Raw genomic sequence first — 8,182 nt, 5'->3', positions numbered from 1 at the left:
TCTCTTTGCATGGGATCTCTTTGGGTCCTTGAGCCCTGACTAAGGGTGATAGTGGAATAAAGAAATGACAGACACACAGGCACAGGAAAGCTGAGGTTGGGTGATCTCAGCTGTCGGATGGAGAAGCCCCAGTGACCCAGAAACTCAGCCTTTAATTGCATACAATTGAGTGAGGATGTGTGGGTATTGCATACAGCTGAACAAGGAGGTGGGGTTAAGTTATCTCAGTAGGGGCAGTGTCTGCAGGGGAGAGGTCCTCAAGGCATAAACATAAACATGGTGTGAGTGTGTGTGTGTGTGTGTTGTGTGTGTGTTGTGTGTGTGTGTGTGTGTGTGTGCGCGTGTGTATGTGACTATGGAGGATAACTTTCTGCACATAGTATCATATCCACACATGGGCCAGGGAAGGCCATTTTTTGTACATCGAAGGCACGGGACCTTGCCATTGCCATGCCCATGACAAACAACATACATTCACTCAGAATTTTACTCACTCCCTACAATGTTCTGCCTTCAGACCTCTCCCAGTGGCTTAGGAAGGGAGTTCATTTAATAGCACAGTATCAGCCTAGCACCCTCACCTGTAACCCTCGGGCAGCCTACAGAGTGGCCTTTGTTATCCTCTTCTCCTTCACGCTGTAGCTGCGTCTGTGTCTCAGGTACAGAAGAGGGCTTGAGGCAACGTTATGACATCACTTAGCCAACATACGCAGTCGTGGGAACTCAATAACTGCCTTCCCCAAACAGTCTTCAGAGTTATTTCTTTTTCATTTTCAAATCTCTTTGTCTGTCTGTCTGCCTGCCTGTCTGTCTGTCCACCTCCTCTTTCTGTGTGTCTGTGTGTCTGTGTGTGTGCGCGCGCGTGCGTGAGCGCGTACAGTCCCACGTGTGTGCAGGTGAATTTCTGTATGAATGTGTTGAGGCCCAAACTTAGCATCAGGTGGCCTCCTCCGCCTCTTCCCACCTTATATATTATGGTAAGGTCTCTTCACCATTGGTTCTGGGGATCCAAACTCTAGTCCTCATTCTGAGTCCCCTCCCTCCCTCTTTTGTAGTTATTTCCAGTTATTTCCAAATGACAAGAAGACCAGGTTCTACAATGTCAGCGTAAAGAAAACGCTCTCATCTCACCTCTGTGCTGGGTCCCAAAGAGCAGGGCCTGGTTCTACCTATTACGTCTCACGGGGTAGTGACTTCTTTACTTTGGATCGTCTCCCTTGGCTCCTGCCACCGTGGACAACTGAGCCAGTCCCAGCAGGCTGCTGCGGAGGAAGGATTCCATCAGCCTGGACTTTGTGCTCGGAAGCCCGTCATCTGGGCCAGCCTGGTTGGCCCAGAGGTCTTCCTGAATCATCCTAAATAACTGCTTGATGTCACCTGAGTGTGAAGAATCTTTGAAGCGCGACGGGATACCAAACTTCGAACCCCTTAGCTTTTTCCATCGTTAAAGTGTTGGTCTTGAAACTTCTAACCAGACTTGATCCATCTTTGCCTTGAACCCACGGCATGACATTCTGCCTTCCGTGGCATTTCCTGAGCTTCCGGTAATTGGAGAGAGGAGGGGGCGGGGCGGGGGTGGGGGTGGGAGAGACTGTGGTTTCCTGCAAAGCCTGATCCGACACCTTCTAGGATCAAAACAAAAGAGAAAAATCCTCCATCTTCTTGTCTTACCCATCCAAACCGGCTGTTAGCCCGGGTAGCACAGCATCGCTGAGGGCTGAGCCCGTTTGCGATTTTCTGGGCTTACCACACTTCTGTCATGTAGGAAGTGATTTTGACTAGTCGGGGCAGGTTCTCTATTGTCCTGGACACGGTGGCAGTGATTCACAGCTCAGGGATTTGCAATACTCTATTGCTGCATGTTCTTTCTTCCTTCTTCCTAATGGTAAGAATGAATGTAGATTTGGGGGCGGGGCAGGGGGAGGGGCGCTGAGAGTACAGAGTACTAACTGATTTAAACATTTAATAATCTGAAATTATTTTAACCCTCTCATTAGCTGTTCTCCCTCTGAAGGCGGTTCACATGTACCACTCCATCTATGGTAAAACTTCATCACGCACCATTCCTGGCCTTATAAACTCTAGGTTAATACAAGGAAATTAGCCTGGCCAGGGACGTGGCTGGCTGGGTAAAAGGGGAGAAGGCTCAGCCGGGTAAAAGTGACTGCTCTGTAAGCCCAATAACCTGAGTTAATCTCTGGAACTCAGGTAAAAATTTGAATACCGTGGCGTGTCCTGTAATCCTGACACTCTTCTGGTAAAATGGAAGACAGAGACAGGCGAGTCTGCCAGAATCTCACTGGGACATCGGCCTGGCGTCTTCAGAGCAATACGAGATTCTACAAGAGAGACCCTGATTCGTGAAAGGAGAGAACTGACTCTTAAAATGTTGTCTAAACTACACATATGCACACACACGCACAGACGCACAGCAAATAAATAAAAAAAAGCTAAATTTTCACTTTTTGAGTAGGTGATAAGGTTATAGATTCATATAGATTCATAGGAGGGTGACTCATATAAGTAACTCAGAGCGATAATGGAATCAACCTAACAATTTCTCTTTCAGATGCATTCAATTGAAGAATTCATCCTTGGGTATTTGTGCTGACATGGACAGAAAACAGAAGTCAAAACATCGTAATAGTTAACGAGATTGTTCTGGTATGTGCAGGAAGGTATAGTTGAAAATGTTATTTCCTAGTTGATCATAATCACACAATTCTAGTCAAATATGAGTCGAATCCTTTGCTGGTCTCTGGATCTGATGCTTCGCTTTACCTGTGCTTGATATGTATATGTATATGTATAATGTGTAATATGTAATGTATAATGCATAATATATTTGTACATATGTGTATGTGGTGTATATGTATGTGTATGTGGTGTATATATTTTTTTTGTTGAAACAAGGTCTGGCTCCTAAGACTCATGATCCATCTGCCCCTCACTAGCTGCAATGAGAATTTGGGTTTCTTTTCTTTTTTTAAAAAAGATTTATTTATTTAATGTATATGAGTGCACTGTGGCTGTCTTCAGACACACCAGAAGAGGGCATCAGATTCCCCTCCATGTGGTTGTTATGACTTGAACTCAGGACCTCTGGAATAGCAGTCAGTGCTCTTAACTATTGAGCCATCTTTCAGTTCAAGAATTTGTGTTTCTTAACAAAACAAAACAAAACCCACAGAAAGAGGAATGTGGTTTTGTTTCAATCCTGGGAGTAGGATACGGTGCTGCTTCAGATTGACCACAGCTGACTATGATTTGTCTCGTACTCTAGCAGGGATGTGATTTTGCCAGCTCGGATAGTTTCTGTGTTGTGTGATGTTGGAAATTGTGGGGACTTTTCAGAGGGTATGTAAATGCTAGGGTACTGGGTGTCATAGTTGGCTGCTGTTGATTGAGGTTTGTTAAGTAGTCCATGCACAAAGAAGAAACAACAAGAAGAAGAAATTAGGTATCCTGATGGTAAAGATCAAACTTGCCCCAAGGATCTGGACACCCCTAATCAGCAGGAAGTAGTCTAATGATAACATCGCCCCCTTTCTGACCTCTGACTTTATTCAGGGATCTCTTTCCTTTCCTCTCTGTCTTTTTCTCTCTTATCTAGTGTTAGAGGGTTGAAAGGGTGGAAGAAAAGGGGGTGGAGAAGGGTGGAAGGAAAAAGAACCCACAAAGTAGCAAAAAGATAGCTACATTTGGCCTCCCGGGAAAAAGAATCCACAAAGTAGCAAAAAGACAGCTATTTTTGGCCTCCTGGTTCCAGGTATTGCAGCTGTGTACCATACAACAGGCTTTGTGCTACCTTTGTTTCGATGCAGGTGAGACGCTTTGGACCAGCACAGCAGGAGGAGACACGTTATGAAGTCTGGATCATTACAGTGAGCCTGAGTATGAATGGCTGAGTGTTACTACACACATCCCACAGATCAGTGGATGATAGTTAGACCACACATCACGACTGGCAACAGAGTGTGAACAGGAGGGGAACAATTTCTCAGATGTGATGGCTACCATCTACAAGAGCAAAAATAAGTCCCATTTCCCACTCTAGGAATCTACCTACTGGGCAGAGACAAATTGGACTTGTAGGAACAAATTGTTCAGTCTGTCCCCACCAGGTCCAAACACAATAGCTTGTGGGTAAAAAGACATGTTTCGTCTGGTTGATGCTGGAAGGCTGCCTGGAGGAGGCTAGATTTGAGGTGAGTGAAGGATGGGCAAGACTTTTACAAGTGTTTGCAAGGACAAAGTGATCTGGGTGGAACTTCAGAGAAATACAGATTCCTAGGTTTGACATCAGCCTCCCAGGGATGAGGCCCTGTGCATGCAGCTGGGATGTGAAACTGGAATTAGGGGCCAGTCAGGAGGCTCAGGTCCGTTGAGAGACTATGAACAGACATTTGAGGGGACATCTTGGAGCTGTGATTGGGCGAGCTAGTTATTTCTCAGCTAATCAGAAGAATTAAATGAAGCGGGGGTTGGGGATTTAGCTCAGTGGTAGAGCACTTGCCTAGCAAGCGCAAGGCCCTGGGTTCGGTCCCCAGCTCCGAAAAAAAGAAAAGAAAAGAAAAAAAAAAGAATTAAATGAAGCACAGTTTTTGGGTTACCCTGACGATAAAATTCTTGGATGCGAAGGCTGTTAAAACTGCTGAGATTTTTATCTGACAAGGCAAGGGCTTTCTGCGGAAGAAGGGATACAGTTTAAAAGGCAAGCCACCGTCAGCATGGTGGTGTATACTCATGATCCCAGCACGGAGGCAGAAAGAAGAATCAGAACTCTGAGGTGAACTTGGGCTCTGTAGCCAGAACCTACCTCAAAAATCAAAAGGCATCTGGGTGTGGTGGTGCACACCTTTCATCCCAGCACTCAAAAGGCAGAGGCAGGTGAATCTCTGAGTTCGAGGAAAGTCTGGTTTACAGCCTGGGAAAGCCAGGGGCTACACAGAGAAATGCTGTCTCAAAACCGTCCCCGCAAAGCAAACGTGAGACACAAAGCATGTTAAGACACTCACCCAAAACAACAACAAAAGAGGATGCATAATTTCCTCCGGCTAAACCAGTGGTAGACAACTGTTTCCTGTAAAGAACCAGAAAGTAAATGCTTTGGATTGCACAGACCATATGGTCTCTGTCACAGCTTTCAGTCCATTCCAGTGTAGAACAAACACAATGTTGGACAATGAACGTACAAACGAATAAGCATGTCTATCTCCCAACAAAACTTTTTGGATGCTGAAATAGAATTTTTTTTTTTTTTTTTTTGGTTTTTTTTTTTCGGAGCTGGGGACCGAACCCAGGGCCTTGCGCTTCCTAGGTAAGCGCTCTACCACTGAGCTAAATCCCCAGCCCCTAAAATAGAATTTTATGCAGCGTGCCCATGTTACAGGATGCTGCTCTTTAAAATTTTTGCTTTCAACCATTTAAAAATATAGATTCTTGGGCTTGGGATAAATCCCTATACGGAGATAAGCAAATGCTTATCAAATATGCACAAAGCCTTGGGCGTGATCCCTAGCATGGTAAAAATAAAGAAAAGTAAATAAATTCTTATTATTCCCAGTAGCCCAGAGATGGAAACGAACTCGAATGCCTACCAGCGCTGTACACATACTTTTTGGGCAAGCATTCAGTCTTAGCCTGAAGGACATTATGCTAAGTGAAACAAGCCAGCCGAGGATAGACAAATATTGAATGACTCTGCTTACATGAAGCCTCTCATCACATTCACAGAAGCAAGAAGTAGAAGGAGACTTACCAACGGCTTGTGGTGGGGTAGGGGTGAGGGTGAAGGCTGGTTAATGGTTACAGAATTTCAGTTTTACGAGATGAAAGCATTGTGGGGATTAGGTTCCTAACAAAGCAAGCACACCGTGACAGGACTGAACCAGACATTTAAAACAGGTACATCTTATTGCTGTTATTTTCAAAGCTACAATTAAAAAGAGGTGAATTCTTCCGCTTAAGCCTGGCAGATCTTGTTATTTTTTTTTCAAACTATAATTACAAAGGAAAAAGAGAGTCTTCTTCAGCCTCGATACACAGGAACAGGCCGTAGACTCTGACACGGTCCAAATCTATGCTTCTCAGCATCCCCAGCAAGTTCTCTAACAGCAAGGAGTGGGGAAGGCCAGCTCCTGAAAGGCTACCCACAAGTCTAGGAAACTCCTTTAAATGTGCTTTGAAATGAAATCCATGAACATTTTTAAACCCTAGTCCATAATGCAGCCTGTCTTAAAGTAAACTTGGCTTTCACTGCTCCGAAAGAAAAAAGAAATTGGTAGAAACTGTTGCTTGTCCAGGCTCAGTGAAGCCGGAAGGGTCCTTCAGTGAACACTTTCCCCAGTCTGGGCTGCCTTTCCATCAGTCCGTTTGCCTCTCCGTTCCCAAACACCAATCCCTGAGGCACCCCAAATACTGAAACCTCTTCAAAGTAATGATGGCTAGACATTCTCTCCAGAATGACTAATGCTCAAGTGTCTAATAATTATTTTGTTCTAGAATGTTTTAGGTTGATTTCCTCTCCCACACTAATCATACTTTCTTATCTACCTTCAATTCTTTTCCCTTTTTGAATTTTTTTTCTTCTTCTTCAGTGCTGGAGATTGAATTCACATCTTTGTACAAGCGAGGCAAGTACTTTACCCCCAAGCTAAATCTCTAAGAAGACCTGAGCATCTCATTTCTAGAGCTTGCTTTCTGAGCCGCTGTACAGACGTCCTCCAATCTTCCCCAAGAGAGTGTTGTACCACTCACACATGATGAACCTTTCTTGATGAAACTGCCCCTGAAACCCATGGTTCACCTCATGGCTCATTCCTGATGGTAATTTGTGATTACAGGTACCCACCAGTATAGCTTCATATGGAGCAGTTCATGGCTGTCCCCCAACCCCTGGTGACCACAACTTTCTCACTGCCCCAATAGTTCTGCCTTTTCTGGAACAGGTAGGCTCCTACAGCAAGTAGCCCCTTCAGAGGAGCTTCTCTCAAGTGGATACTTTCTAAAATAAAGAGCAACATGTGTTCATAAGTGTGTGAGCTTCTGAATTGGATGATTCTCTGAAGTTTACATTCGGCATTCAGCTCACACCAACAGCTGGACACTATAGGGACACAGTCTCAGTTTTGCTGAGTGACAGGAGAAGCCAACTTGATTTTAAATGAAAGTCTCCAAAGTAGAAAATTAGCTGTGGAAAATCAGGGTTTGATAGACAGCCCCCTTCCCCATAATTCCTCCTGTTTCACATCTTACCCTGACCTGCTTTCCCCCCACACCATTGTCTCTTCTCAGAGTACTGGGGAGCCTGGTCCTCTTCCGACAGGTACCTGCAGGTGTGTGTGGGGGGGGGGGGGGTGTGAGTATTAGCATCCCTGAATCCAATCTAGAACCTTTAAGAGTAACAAGATAACTCATAAACAAGTAATCTTTCAGAGAGATAGCAAGTGCTAGAAGTGAGGGGGGAAAGGCAAGGAAATGTCAGAATGTGGTCCTCCTGACCTGGAGACTGGGTGGTGGTCTGGGATGCGTATGCTGTGGCTAGTTTTCAAAGCACCCCTTACCTCAATGTGATTCTATTATTGGGGAGCTTACGATCACACCAGACACATTGAGGGGAGGGCGTAAGGGCAATTAGGGTTTTAAATGAGCCCTGTACCCTCATGTTGAACATTCTGGATTGAAAACCACTGGTTTGAAAGCTTCAAAGAGTGAGGGCATGGGACTGGAAGGTTCTGGAAGGCTGGGGCCTGGGAGAACTGTGTAGATGTTTTTTTTTTAATTATTGGAGTCTTTTATTATTATTATTTATTTTTTCCCCGGAGCTGAGGACCCAACCAAGGGCCTTGTGCTTGCTAGGCAAGCGCTCTACCACTGAGCTAAATACCCAACCAGATGGTTTGTTAATAAGAGACTCATTCCCTTCTGCATCCTCAGAGCAATGCCCAACTCTCCAATCAGATCCTGGCCAGTGCCCCGGGGGCGGGGGGGGGGGAGGTTGTCTTGAGACCACAGGGTGCCCCTCCCCAGTCTCGAGCCACCTGGAGCTCTTAAGTAGGCACGGTGGTGCCTGTTAGAGCCGCTTCACCCAGCCTAAGACACCCAGCGCCTAGTTTGTGGCTCTTAAGAAAGTTTTTCCCCAAAGAGGACCTCAACTTTAAAACTGCCTTCAAATTATTAC

At 45.2% G+C, this 8,182-nt stretch overlaps 1 long non-coding RNA gene across 1 annotated transcript; it reads left to right on the top strand.

The window, feature by feature from the left end:
- The first annotated feature begins 285 nt into the window (after positions 1 to 285).
- Positions 286 to 7,982, top strand: LOC102548950 (uncharacterized). Its single transcript, XR_355389.5, has 3 exons — positions 286 to 1,885; positions 2,570 to 2,664; positions 3,825 to 7,982. It is a non-coding gene; the product is annotated as an uncharacterized LOC102548950 (long non-coding RNA).
- The last annotated feature ends 200 nt before the right edge of the window (positions 7,983 to 8,182 follow it).

The sequence above is a fragment of the Rattus norvegicus genome, chromosome 7 (assembly GCF_036323735.1).
Source record: "Rattus norvegicus strain BN/NHsdMcwi chromosome 7, GRCr8, whole genome shotgun sequence".
Taxonomy (NCBI): domain Eukaryota; kingdom Metazoa; phylum Chordata; class Mammalia; order Rodentia; family Muridae; genus Rattus; species Rattus norvegicus.
The sequence above is the reverse complement of the archived record's forward strand: the minus strand, read 5'-3'. Positions and strand labels throughout refer to the sequence as shown.